Source organism: Hesperophylax consimilis, chromosome 19, assembly GCF_061612785.1.
Source record: "Hesperophylax consimilis isolate HC1 chromosome 19, BYU_Hcon_1.0, whole genome shotgun sequence".
In the NCBI taxonomy this organism is placed as follows: Eukaryota; Metazoa; Arthropoda; class Insecta; order Trichoptera; family Limnephilidae; genus Hesperophylax; species Hesperophylax consimilis.
Window position 1 is genome coordinate 17559926 of NC_142854.1, and position 15355 is coordinate 17575280.

General features: G+C 33.5%; 1 protein-coding gene across 1 annotated transcript in view; it reads left to right on the plus strand.

Annotated features, from left to right (window-relative positions):
• Positions 1 to 15355, plus strand: part of Eip74EF (Ecdysone-induced protein E74) — a 491406-nt gene that overhangs the window by 89445 nt on the left and 386606 nt on the right. The window contains exon 2 of the mRNA XM_089643115.1: positions 14854 to 14933. The gene's annotated coding sequence lies outside the window, so the exon portion shown is untranslated. The remainder of the gene's footprint in view (positions 1 to 14853; positions 14934 to 15355) is intronic.

Genomic DNA, 15355 nt, shown 5'->3' on the forward strand with positions numbered 1-15355 from the left:
TTTCAACATTTAAAACAAATACATTAATCCATCAGATTACAAGTCAGATCAAGCAACAATGTGTCTAAAATCACAGAATAAAGAACACTAGAAAATCTTTCTGACTTATTTATTTATTTATATTCTCCAAAAAACGATTATGCACCAATATATTACAGAGAAGATTAGGTCATGCGGACAGTTTTACTATTGCCGAACCGTCTGTAAGTGACGTTAAAAATATCGATGGCCAATGCAGTCGAGTCGCTCTATTGATTGGCGCGTTCTGATAGGTAGAAGTCCTCGCTTAGGTGGATTAAGTATAGTTCCAGAGATTAGGTTAAAAAAAATAATATCTGAAATTTAAGGAAATAACGGTTATACTTTTGGATCACAAAACATATTTAAGTGTTCTTCAATCCACGTCTAAAATATATACAATTGACAATGTACTAAACGATATATCGAAGTCGATGTGTAATGTACTAGTGTACTGTTCAATAATCTTAGTATGGAATAGACTTAATTTCGAGAGAATTCAATAAAAGATTAGGAGTAGGTACTTTATTATCGTAAGAAAATTACAATGAATGTCTTGCGGGACATACTTCTGTTATATCAAAGACTATCAGTTATTCTTCTAGGGAATTCATTAAATTCAAAGGAACGTCTTAATTCAGATAAGGCAAGCAACTGCAAGTGAGCTGGGATGCTAGAGATCGGCTGTACTTCGTAACCCATCGGGTACAACCGACACGCTATCTCTGTCATGTGGCACTCTGTAAGTACTGACATCTATTAAAATATCTGGAAACTATATTAACTGGATAATGATAACTTACATAGATCAACAAACTCTACCGACATCTGGTGGGCGGTATCAACACTACAACCAAATAACATCTACACGATGGTAAATATAAGCGTGACCAGTCAAAACATTGCGGGATTAATTTCTTATACATATTTTAATAGTATGAAACAAAGTCAGTTTGTGTGTTTAGTTAGGAATTTGATAGGGTTTTCAAAATCTTTTAGATATTTGTCTCTATGCATATTTTTTTTTGTACTTTGAATTATTTTTCTATATTGTGGTGGCCCTAGCTACGCCCACCTCACATCTTGTTGATAGCAAGTTTTTCTGCGTTCCGCCCTCGCGGGCCACAGAGGGTCAACACCCCCTCTACCTCCCCGGGTGGGTGGGAGAGGGGGGTGTCGCACGAGGCCACTTACCACCCGCTTTGGAGGCGGCCTTTTGTTTGGACGGGCGACCTTTGGGCGGGAAAAAGATCAAATAATAACTAAATGTTTAGGGCGGAAATAAGAATCGAATGAAGAATCACAGTTTTGAAGGTCGTAAGCAGCTTGTTACCACATTTACTGAACTCACCTTTATGATGAACACTTACTGATGATATCATTATTATTATTATTGATGTGAAACATCTTTTGGCTCGCCTACACAGGTAAAACCGTCTGTTTCGGCTCTTTCTGCCCGGCCACCAAAAGTCTGTGCGGTATATTTTCTTCAATTCTCACTAAAATTGGCAATGCATCTTGGAATTGAACCCAGTACCTAAGCCTTTCCGGGGATTTGCTCTACCACTGAGCTAATTCGACCCTAATTGCTACCAACATTATCTTTATTTTCTTTCTCGTCAGGCTCTTTCTTTATGCATGATTGCAAGATTCTAGCCACGGTATAATTATTTCCCTCCAAAAGTATTCTGGGCAATGAGGAATTCACATGGTAGTTAGTCCCAGATTTTCTGCACTGAAATAAATCCTGATTTCTAGTATTACGTAGTGGAATCCGAATGTAAACAATTCTAGGGTATTAAATTCACCATTTAAAATTTTAAGAAATACCAAGTTAGTCAAAATATTTTTATCCGATAATTTAAGCATATTCATATAATTTAAAAGTGTTGTAGTTCAACAAAATTGCTGGAATACCCATTTTAAAACTAACATAAGAATTTTGGAAGAATTGTACTCAAGTGAAGTTCTAACAGTATTAACAAAAATATTTTGTTTTGCCATTGTTGGTACTTTTACAATTGTTGCGGTATAATTAATATAAATTAATTTTGAATCAAAACCAGTCGAAGCTGTAGATCAGAAAGCCAGAGTTTTACCATTAGTCTTTTGTATGTTAGACACTAGAGTCAGGGTCTATCCAAGTTCAACAACTAATACAACTCTAAATTCAACGTAGAACAATGATTCTGTAACCTAGATCAGAAAGCCAGAGTTTTACCGGTGGTCTTTTAAATTCTAGACGCTAGATTCTGGGTCTATCCAACTAATACAACTATATTCAACGTAGAACAATGATTCTGTAACCTTGAGCAGAAATCCAGAGTTTTACCGGTGGTCTTTTAGATTCTAGACGCTAGAGTCTGGGTCTATCCAACTAATACAACCCTATATTCAACGTAGAACAATGATTCTGTAACCTAGATCAGAAATCCTGAGTTTTACCGTTGGTCTTTTACATTCTAGACGCTAGATTCTGGGTCTATCCAACTAATACAATTATATTCAACGTAGAACAATGATTCTGTAACCTAGATCAGAAATCCAGAGTTTTACCGGTGGTCTTTTAGATTCTAGACGCTAGAGTCTGGGTCTATCCAACTAATACAACCCTATATTCAACGTAGAACAATGATTCTGTAACCTAGATCAGAAATCCAGAGTTTTACCGTTGGTCTTTTAGATTCTAGACGCTAGATTCTGGGTCTATCCAACTACAACAACTAATACAACTACATGTTTAACGTAGAACAATGATTCTAAAATCGTGACTCGTGTTTTGGCACCGAAGAGAGAAATCGCTACACTTTTTTTCGCCGAAACTGATTTTTCTTCAAAGCGACTAGTTCAGTTTTAGACACTGAACAAAAACATAACTAGAATTGTGATCTAAACCAATTTGTAATAAAACTGTCGTGAATGTAAGTAGGACCTTTAGATTCAAACGGAAAATGATTATTTATTTATTAAAATGATTATTATAAATCTATCCTTTCAAGAAAGAATTTCGATATTTGAACACAAGCACAGACACGGCGAAAATACGTATATAAAATTATATCGGTTCACCTCTTCAGCGAGTTTGTAAAACTGAGATATTGAACTATCTGCAAAATACCTTAACAAAAAAAACAATAGTTTTGAGCGATTTATTAGAGCGTTGAGTTGTTCCGTTAATCGCCGATATTGTAGATTGAAGGTACATAGTATAGCCGAGTTGAAAAATGAGTTGGCTTCCTATCCAGGCGTTGTGGGTTCAATTCTCTGCTAGCCAAGTGCGTCATAAATGTACGAGCAATATTTTCCAATTATAAGTAGGAGGAATACAAGACTACACGAAAAGAAATCTTTTTTTGCCTTCACGATAAATTTACAGACCACATTATTAAAACATCAATGTAGTAATATTTTATTGATTTGCCTTTTTAACATACTATGACGATACAAAGGAATTTTCGATGTAATACAAAAATATTCGGATTTACGTGTTTCGACATCGTGATAATATATTCGTAATTTACTAAAAATTTTACAGGAAACCTGTTAATTCATTCGTAATGCCTCCAATCCCGTTTTTAACTGTAATTACCAATAATTTGAAGAGATCCTTAGTAAATTAGCAATAGTCGTTTTTCTCCGTGTAGTAACTACGTCTAAGACTTATATCTAGTGACTTACGACTAAGGCCTATAACTATATATGTCTTCTTAATGGCACTTATATTTACATATGTAGAAACTTACAACTAACATTAACATTAAAAATCAAATTTTACTAGCGCCAGAAGAAGAAGGAATTTCTATTGTATTGTGTTTTTATAATTAATTTTAGAACACGGGTGCCAAATACGTCCAATGGGAAGCTTAATGATAAATCACTATTTTGATTAATCTTTATAAAGAATTGGTGTACATTATGAATACCAAAAAATATACTTTAGATAAATTGAAGGTTTTCCTATCATTTTGCTTGAGTAGAAAACAAATAAAAAAATAAATTACTCAATAAAAAATATAAATGTAAAAAACTTAAAAAAATAATTTTTTCAACAGAAATGAATGAACGCATAAAGGAAACAACTTAAAAAAATACAATATTATATCTAAAATTATCTGTGACAGTTTCACGTGATTTACTTTTTTGCTTTCTTATAAAATTATTTACAAAATAAATAAAAACCAGTTTTGTGCTTGAATTCGAACGTTTCTAGATTCCGTTGGTCAAGCGATTTTAATGCCTATTACCTACAATATAAGGTATACCAAGAATATACACATTTTTGGCTTGTAGCTTCCTCTTAAATGAATGAAGCGAATGAATGAAATTAATCGTCGATCTTTGACGCATTTAGATGATTAATCTGCCAACAATTAAATCGATTGACGTGTTATGTTTCCGCTGATATTGTTCATTGTCCATTGGTAGGCAAGTCAATATAATTCATGATAATGAAGACATCTCCTGACATCTACAAGTCTAACAGTAAATCTCAAAAAACAAAGACAATCAACCGAACAACTGTCACTTTCGATTTCAGTCCATGCAGCCGCCATTACGGTCGAGAAACAGTTTACCCGCCAGTCCCCAGTCTATTGCGTTTTTTATCTGCGCTTATCGCCAACTTTCTTTCACGATCCGCAACCGAGCGTGGAGATACAAAGCCATTACCGTTCTGCTACTGTCGCTGCGCAGATAATCCGAAGCATAAATAAACCACTCACTAGATCGATATCTTCGGGCTTTTTGTACTAAACAAATTGGTTTTAAAAAACCATAGATTTGCCAATATATAGACAATAAAATTCTCATTCGGAGCCTACTTATTACACTATACACCAATGAAAAACTCTGAAAGTTTATTCCATAGACTTTCAGAGTTTTTCATTGGTGGATATAGTTAGGCGATCATATGACGATACTGTATTTCGGTTTCAATTTTCGAGCGGAGTTATACCCCCTCATCGAAGACTGTGATCAAAACCTACTGATTTTAAAAAACACAATCTATTTAACCATTGAAGACAATATTAACCACAGTCCTACGACAAATGTGAAACAGACAAGTTTCGATCTCATCTGGGAAATGAACCTAGGAGCTCTGTCTTGCCGGGGCTTTATTATGACCACGGATATAATTTGATCAAATCAACTTGAAGAGGAACCTTCCGGCAAACGTCAAATAATTGGTGCGGTAGGATTATAATAACAGCAAAAAAAACATGGCGGCAATACGGTTAAAACACGGGAAAATTTAATCTGTTAAATGTTTCTTGTAGTAATTAAGTTGAAACGAAAAATAATAATAATAATATAATTTTCAATACATACACATAGTGCGTATTAAGTTTTTAGAATTTTAACGTAATGCCTTCCAAGTAGATTTGAATTCAAACCATAGTTTTTAATTCAGGTTTTTCTAGTTTTGTACACGTATTTCTAAATGTTACATTATTTTCTTAACCCATTCACACCCGCATTATTGTTTCCACATATATAAAATATGTAATGCTTGATAATGTTATTTTAAATTGTCAAGTCTCTGACAGCCCTGAATTTTTGAAGCTACTTTGCCATACCCTCCGGCCGTAGTGGCCAAGTGGAGATAAATTTGATCGTAACAATAAACTCACTACTATTTTCGCTATTATAATATTTAGCTAGATTATATCTGTTGGCAAGTCACCTTTTCTGTATATTTTATCCTGTTTAAATGAAGTGTTTTCTATTATTGAAGCATTCTATGCCTTAAGAAAATTTCAGCTGTATCACATTTAATGTCGTTTTGTATACATATTGTTGTGTTCTTAATTGTAATACTTATATTCGCCTATGTACCACTGTGTACTTATAATCTCATGTATCACATTATTGTAAAAGCCTTTCATGGCGTTTAATAAATAAATAAATAATACCTCCGAAAATTATTTGAAAATTTTATGTATTTAAAAATTTTTTTTTTTTGAAATTATTCTATGTTAATTTGGATTAACATTGGAGGGTATTTTTTACATAGTAAGGTAAAATAAACATAACAAAAAAGTTATACAAATAACTGTTTCATCGTAAAAATGCACATTTCCATATAGTGATAATCTCTAAGGTACAAACAAATAACATTTTAAGTAAAATTCATTCAGAAATAAAGAAATAATGGATTATAAATCTTTATATATAGTAGTCGAAAACATGTCCGTCACTACCAGTGTTAATTTGAATGAACATTGAAATTCATTTACAATATTCTGGCAAATGACTGTGAACAGTAAATTGAACTGATGTTATTTTTATGGAACACATCTTAATGCGTTAAAATATTTGTAATTCAAGTAGAAAATATTGATATCTCACCTTAAATTAAGTAATCAATGACGGCAGAAATTCGATGAAACTCAAAATCAGCAGATGTCAAAATATTTATCGTTGTTGTGGCGGGAATAAGGATTTCAACCGAGTGGAAAAAAATAGACGTTACAGAAAAGATTACAAGCTATAAGAAAACAAAAATATAACTTTTCAAAATCGCTACCGTTACGGTAAAAAAAAATCACAAAGTTCATGTTAATTTGAATTAACACTGGGGCTTAAACGGTTAATTCACAATCATACATCGTCTCTTACAAACTTTTCTGCTATTACACTGGCCAAAAACTATTATATATTTATAATAACTTGATTGTTAGTCGATTATTTCTGTGAAATCTTCTGTAAATCATGACATTAATGACGATATAAAAACAGCAAAATCAGACCTACATTTTTATTTAACAGTTTAATAGATGATCATGACCAGAAATGTCAAGATTTCACGACCATGCTTAAACATAAAGCCAATTGATATCATTAAATTTCAGTTACTCTTCTTTCATTGTTGAAACTGTTATCTTCAAATTGAAAAAACGCCATTCCACAATTTCGCAGATTGAGTCTGTGAAATTGTATGCTACGTACCTGTCTAAATTTGTTACAAAAAACCCTCAGATTTGATGAAACTAAACTAAGGATATTCACAGAAGTAAGTTGTAAATTAATGTAATACTTTCTCAGACAGTTACCGAAAGGATTTAAGGCGATGCAATACGTAGTAATGCAAAATCATGTGTTTTTGGTTTGAAAATTTGGTCGCCATCTACATATCCATCTTGGATCATCGTTTTTCAATCATATCCATTTACATCTTGGCCTTTGAAAAAAGTTTTTTTATAAGCCCAGAAAAAAATAATGTGTAAGGCCTATGAAAACTGCTTTAACGTTCAAAATCTCTTCTTACGAACCCATTTTTGGTTATGGTTTTATTGTATAATGTGGAAAATTTAGTTATTTATAAAATGATCGAAAAATATTTAAATATTTGTGCCTGAACATCCACAAAATAAAATAAAAGGCATTTTTCGGCCATGTTTTTTTCTTGCATAAATCAAAACAGATGGATGGTGTTAAACGGGAATTTAAGCCTTATCGCCATCTACGTAAGGTGTGTTATTGATAGCGGCTAGATTCAAAATATTACACGACGTAGTGCATCGCCTTAATGTTTTGATATTTATGATAATTTTTTAGAATATTTGATTTAGATTTCCAGTACGGACTACGTTAGGGACGTAGATCCTCTAGTCATAGTTTCTTCTTCTTCAAGTACAATAAATAAAGAAGTGATAGTAGGATATACCACGAACCACTATTAGTATAAATGTGTCGCCAACATCATGTCGCAAACAAGTCTGAACTCTATTCATCCGATTTTGGAAATGTCCACTATTCGTCACTAGATTTTATTTCCGACGATCGAATGGTGATATTATAATCTGTGTTACTCGTATTCTGTCAAATGAATTTTTTTGCCAAATCACCAAAATTGGGACAGTCGCGCCGCGCCCGCGCGCTGCGCAACTAAAATTCACATCTACGCAGAGTGGCGCTCATCTTTGTTACAACATACAAACCAAATGGATAGGCGCTTAGATACTTCGTGCAGTTTTGTAGGCGATAGTCGGGACCCTTTCATGTCATATTTCCCTTTAATTGATGGTGACCGGGTATCTCATCAAAATGACAGTTCAACACACCTACAAAAATTGATATAAAGTCATGAAAAGTGATGAAACAAAAACTAGGTTAAATAGGTTACATAGGTAACTATTTAACCTAGTTTTTGTTTCGTCACTTTTAATGACTCTATATGACTTTTTAAAGGTGTATTTAACTGTAATTTTGATGAAATATCTAATCTTTGGGACGTCAACCGTTGAAGCTTCTGACTATAGGTATTTTAGCTTTAAATCCAAATTTATTTTTTGTGAAAAGGCCGCGTAGCTGTTCCTCTTAAAAATACATCAATCTGCTAAATAACGCCGTTGGAAGAAAAAAAGACTAATTAGAAACTGTTCAGCTCAAACCTAACTGCAGTCTTTAATTTAACATGCAATGGACCATGAATTCATCAAAATAACTCAGAAAGGCAAATAAAACTGATAGTTTTTCTTGTCTTGACCTTTTTCACTTCTATCCTGACTCTCCGCTAAACTTTCTCCGATACTTTTTTAACCTAATCGCTCTAAACAACATCCAACTGAATGTTGAATTCAGTGCGGCATTGAAATCTACAAAACTTATCATTTATTCGTGGTCGATGAAGACAAGTTTAATCCGAAGGCATTCCCGATTACAATACATTTGTGTTATCAACCAGTAGCGCAAGGCCGACTACAAGTGTGATCAAGTCAGTGCCATCGATCAATGATCAGTTTGCAAATGTCGGCGATTGTTGTTGATACTCGTGGTCATTTTTGTCAGTCCTAGAAGTGGAGTCTTACTGGCTCTTTACGAGAAAATGATTTCGAATCGCTTCCAAACTATATGTATATCAAATTTTAGCTTAGAAAAATAAATGAAATGAAAAGTATGGATATATGAATGTAATGTTATGTGTATAAAACAGCTATATGTCACTCAAATACTTTGCCGATTTTTTTTTATCAATATTAAATTTGCTGAAAGAACACAACAAATAAACTATTTACATCAGTCACCACTGATGTTTAATATTCTTCTAAATCATATTAAGTCTAATAATTCCTTTGTTAAATTTAAAAAGTAAATTAAGATGTTTGTATTGACAGACGAATGTCTTAATATTTTTCATCCTTGTCCTTTCTTAAATAATAAGATTTTTCCCACTGTCCCATTCGCTAAAAACTGAATGTCACCCTAACTGTATTTATTATCTATTTGTTTATTCTTGGGAATAATGATTAATAAGTAGTTATGGTTCAAATATACTGTCTGGAATGTGTGGAATGTTCGGGAATAATCTGGAACGTTCGGCAACATCCCAGATCATAATGAACTAAAAACGGGATTGCAGGCCGTTCCCTGATAAACTTTTAGTAAATTCATAATCATGACAATACATTGGATTCTCTAAATAGTATAAAACAAAGTCACTACCAGCGTCTGTCTGTTTAAACGCTTAGTTCTTCTAAACTACGCAACGGAGTTTGACAGGGTTTTCAATATAATTTAGAGAATTTCTTCTGGAAGGTTTATATATATAATACAGGGTTTTCCAATAAGAGGTGTTATTTTGAATAGCCCGCTATTTCGGTAGATGTTACTTTTGAAGCTGTCATTTTTTGACATTTGACAAGTAGAAACTACGCCATTAATAAAAATGGAACGATACACGCTTCAACAACGCATTGAAAGTATTAAAATTCACTCGAGTGAATCAAATGTAAATCATCTTTAGTGATGAGGCCCATTTCCACCTCGGTGGCTCCGTCAACAAGCAAATTGTCGCATTTTGGGCTCGGAAAACCCAAGAGTTATTGTTAAAACTGTTTGGTGCGGTTTATGGTCCGGCGGAGTCATTGGACCTTACTTTTTCGAAAATGAGACTGGAGCAACAGTTACGGTGAATGGATTGCGCTATCGAGAGATGATTAATGATTTTGTTATGGCCGGAATTGGATGGTATTGATCTGGACAACTTTTACTTTCAACACTGTGGCGCTACGTGCCACACAAGCAACGAAACCATTGATCTTTTACGATCGAATATCAAAATAACACCTCTTATTGGAAAACCCTGTACATGGATATTATATTTATTTAAAATGGAGAAAAGTCAAGCAACGGGTACACGTCAGTTAGTATAAAACAAATAAAACCAGAGCTCACCGTTCTAAAATTCTTGATGTTTCTTATTTTATATCTTATCTTATTTAATTGATCATTGATTTTTATCTTACCTACCCCAGTTCCTAGTTCCTAACCTTGTTCCTTAACCCCAAAAAACCACATTGAAAATGGCTTCTTGCGGGTACTACAAAATGCGTTATGTGTTACATACTGTTTTAATATTAAATACCTAACCTTTTAAGTTTTGTAATATATCGTTTGCGAACCGTTCAATGACCTATGACCCTTAATAAACCCACACAGTAAAGTGCCAGTGGCGCGATTATTGCCGGAAAACTAACTTTCCGGCATAGCTAGTAATTTTCCACTTTCCAACTTCTGGCTCCAACACTTTTACGTGCTATTGCGTGCCACGTGTTCGTGAGCTATTTCCACGTTACACGACATGTGATGGAAACATTATGATGGGCCTTTCAAGATTGGATACGTTGGTAAATAAAATATTATAACTTGTTTGATGGTTTTCATTTTTAAATGCATCTATTTCACTTTCGTTTTCGGGAATTAATGAATGAATGCATTCCGCTCTTGTAAGCGGAATTTAACCTACTTCGCGATCCACGATTAAGCTGATAGGCTAAACTCAACAGATAGATTTGTATACTCATTTTGCAACCACGTAGAAAAATGAATATAAATAATTTATTTTAAAAAATCTCTTCAAATTATTGATACTCCGGTTAAAAACGGGATTGCAGGCCATTTCTTGATAAACTTTTAGTAAATTCTTAATAAATTGTCTTGATAATATACAATGACCAAATGAGGAAATATTTGGATTTTTATATGATAAGAATAATTCATTCGTATTTTACTAAAAGTTTATTAAGAAACCTATCAATTCATTCGTTAAGTGCCTGCAATCCCATTTTTTACCGGATTACGAATAATTTTAAGAGATTCTTAATAAATTAGCAATATTCAATACTGTGTACGTGAACATATAGATACTCATTTCTCTGAAATCGGGTGATATTACAGCAGTTAATATACGAAATAAATGTCGGTCCCACCCGATCGGCATTTGCCGAAGTTGTTAACGCAGTTGACTCCAGGCCATGGGAAAGAAAGCACAACAATCAGTAAACAGAATTTTTTTTGAAGAAAAAAAAATAGTTGTTTTAACGGGATGATTTTTTTTTATTGAATACAGTTTAAGACATTTTAAGGATGTAGAATATTTTTATGTTGTCACCACGTGTCGCCACTGGTTACGGCCATTCTCGTAGTATTGTACAGAAAAATCACTAATTCTAGGATTGATCACGAAATCAGTCTTTGAATTTCAAGATTAACCCAAAGGAATTTAAACAATGTATATCAAACATTTCAAATTTAGAATAAAAATAATTTTCTGCTAATGAAATATTTTCTTAGGTAGGTACTTTATCGCTTGTCAGTGTCGAAAGTGACACTTAAATTCAAAACGATTCTGAATTCATTGTACAATCACATTTGAAATCAGTATTTTTTTCTAGTGCAGACCCGTGAAAAATCAGGGGTAGTCCTAATAATAATAATCCTACGAATTTGAAAATAATTTTCTTTTAAAATATTATATTATATTGGTAGGTACTTTATAGCTCGTCTGAATTATCAATAAACAGTTACAATTTTGAAAATGACATAAAAAAATTATGAAAAAATGTAATACTAGAAGTCAGGATATATTTCAGTGCAGAAATTCTGGGACTAACTACCATATGTATTCCTCTTTGCCCAGAATACTAATGGAGGTAAATAATAATACCAAAACAGTGGACATCTTCAATTTATCTTTAAACAAATATAAAATGTTTTTAATGAAGCAATTCAATTATGTAGATTTCTTAATATTAATGTGTAAAAGTCCCGAAAAAGGGCGTTAACTAATAAATAAATAGATAATGAAAATGAAAGCATATACGAGTTCTATAGTTCATTGAACCAGAGTTACAAACAGACACACAACCAGAATACGTATTTTTGGTAACCTGATAAAACGGAGAGCGACAAACGGAACATGACAAATGAATAGGTTAGGGTAGGTTAGAGTTACAAACAGACACACAACCAAATTTAGTAATTTTTATTGATATTGGTAACAGGATAAAACAGAATAAATGAATACATTAGGTTAGGTTTGTTGTTTGCTTGTTCTTTTTCTCAACCTTTCTTTAATGCTCTATTTTGTCACTGTTATTTTTTGTCTATGAACCTTATTTTTAAAGAAATATTCCTGGAAACTGAATACCTTTTCCTGAGAGACAGTTCCGAAGGAAAGCTATGAAAAAAATAGTTCTACGATACAATGACAATTCAACACACTTTTAAAAAGTAATTAAAAATGATGATTTTTTTTAAATTATTGAAGACAATATTAGCGATTCCTAAACGAAAATATGAAACAGAGAAATCAGAAAAAAAGATACGGTCACATCTAGGACTCGAACCAAGGACCCTTGCCTTGGCGGGACACCGCTCTATCAGCTGAGCTAATGGGACCCTATCTCCTTCGGTCATATTTAACTGTATCATACTTTGAATTAGAACTAATATAATTGTCTTCATTTTTATCGACAACTATCTTTATGTATGATCGCAAGATTCAACTTGAACTAAATGCAATCGAGACAGTGTCTTTAGATAAACATATATTATTTTTATTTTAATGTACGACATCTATTGACTTTTCTGCAAGTCTAGGATGAAAAAAAATCATACAAAACCATATGTACATATCCCGTTTAACCTAGTTTTTGTTTCATCACTTTACATCACAAAGTACACAAGAAAAGATACAAGATTTTCCTGGTCAAACTCAGGAAGATCTCGGTCTGTGACGTCACGGGGTCGGCGCCCGGGCGTCTATCGACGGTACGAGTATAGACGTCGTGAGGAGAAAATAGCCACCGGAGAGGAGAAAGAGGTGGGTGGAGAAATGCGAACGTTGCGTCACTGGACGACGCAGACTAGATTTATAAACTACAACTAATTTAAAAACGACATGGTTATACATTTAGAGATTTACAGCGTATTGTAACTACACACAGGAGGCCATCTTTGTGGATCCTGGTGTGGAACTTATTTTGAGAAGAGGAAGGAGTGAACATGTTGTAGGAGGGAGGAAACACAGAGGCCGGCAAATCGTTCTGCAGCCGAGCTGTTGAACTCAAGAACGAGTCCTAAAAACGATCCATTCTCAAGTGAATGTTGGGCGCGCGTGTGGTTTGTTTTCCGACTGTGAACCGGTGCCGAAGAGATCAATGAAGGTATTTCCTCGGAGCATCTTCCATTGAAATACAGGTAGAAAAAGGACATCATTCTTACGTAATGCATTTGCTCTAAAGATTGCAATCTGTTTGTTGTGAGAGGGGAATTTATCAAACGGACCGTCAGTTTCAGTTTTTTTTGCAGTATTTAGGGGCTCCAGGCCAGAGGTGGTTGCCAAATTCAACAGTGGGCGCACTTAGTATAGCGTAGAGCTTATGTTATGGAGTCTGAGGAATACTAACCGTAAAGTGGAGTAACTTTGATAAATTTCATATTGTAAGAGTGTTGCCCTGGTAAGGCAGAGGTCCTGGGTTCGATCCCCTCGTGCGACCTTAATCTTTTATTTATTTTATATGTTCGTTTAGATTTATTAATACTATATTATTCTTCAATTATCAAATATAGCACAAAAACTAATGTTAAAAACAATTCAACTTAAACCATACATTCATAATAACTACTGTTTAAAGAATTTAAAGGTAGAAAACTAAATGCATTATATTTCTACAAGCGACATTACAAGTTTCCAAAGATAATATTCTACATAAAACTGCACCATTTAAAAAGAATAGAAAACTCAGATAAACATAAATTCACCCAACTCCAATATGTAAAACTCAGACAAACATCAATATGTAAAACTCAGACAAACGTCAATTCGCCCAACTCCAATATGTAAAACTCAGACAAACATCAATTCTCCCAACTCCAATATTTAAAACTCAGATAAACATCAATTCTCCCAACTCCAATATGTAAAACTCAGACAAACATCAATTCTCCCAACTCCAATATGTAAAACTCAGACAAACATCAATTCTCCCAACTCCAATATGTAAAACTCGACAAACATCAATTCTCCCAACTCCAATATGTAAAACTCAGACAAACATCAATTCTCCCAACTCCAATATGTAAAACTCAGACAAACACCAATTCTCCCAACTCCAATATGTAAAACTCAGACAAACATCAATTCTCCCAACTCCAATATGTAAAACTCAGACAAACATCAATTCTCCCAACTCCAATATTTAAAACTCAGATAAACATCAATTCTCCCAACTCCAATATGTAAAACTCAGACAAACATCATTTCTCCCAACTCCAATATGTAAAACTCAGACAAACATCAATTCTCCCAACTCCAATATGTAAAACTCGACAAACATCAATTCTCCCAACTCCAATATGTAAAACTCAGACAAACATCAATTCTCCCAACTCCAATATGTAAAACTCAGACAAACACCAATTCTCCCAACTCCAATATGTAAAACTCAGACAAACATCAATTCTCCCAATATATACTGATGTGTGTTATGCCCAAAGTTATTCCAATAAATTTAATATAAATATTTATAGTTATTTTTGTTTTATTTTCAGGATTTTTAACAGCTGGAGTCGAAAGCAGCAGACATCAGCTGGCCAGCTAGGAAGGAAGGCAGAATTGCAAGGCGAGAGAGGTAGGACACTTTCTATTAGATTACTGTTTACCAGTAGCAAGCATTGCTCTATGACCAAAGTTACGCTGTGTGTAACTTTTCAAGTTTTACGCCCAGCTGGGATTTTACATGGATTTTGAGAATATAATATACCTAGTGAGCTATCGAATTATAAACAAAGTTTTTAAAGCACGAAATGACGTTAAACTGATAAACTATATATAAAACGATATTAGTAAAACATGTAATATAGAAATATAGAATAATATAGAAACTAGAACAATACTAGATATAAGACAAATCACTAAAACTACATTGCCAACGCTATTATAATTTGTAGGATTCGACAATGTGCTGGTATAGATTACGCTTAAATCTATAAATGGAGTCAATAAATATATCAATAGTACCACCAACTTGTTGCCCAGATCACGCATACTATT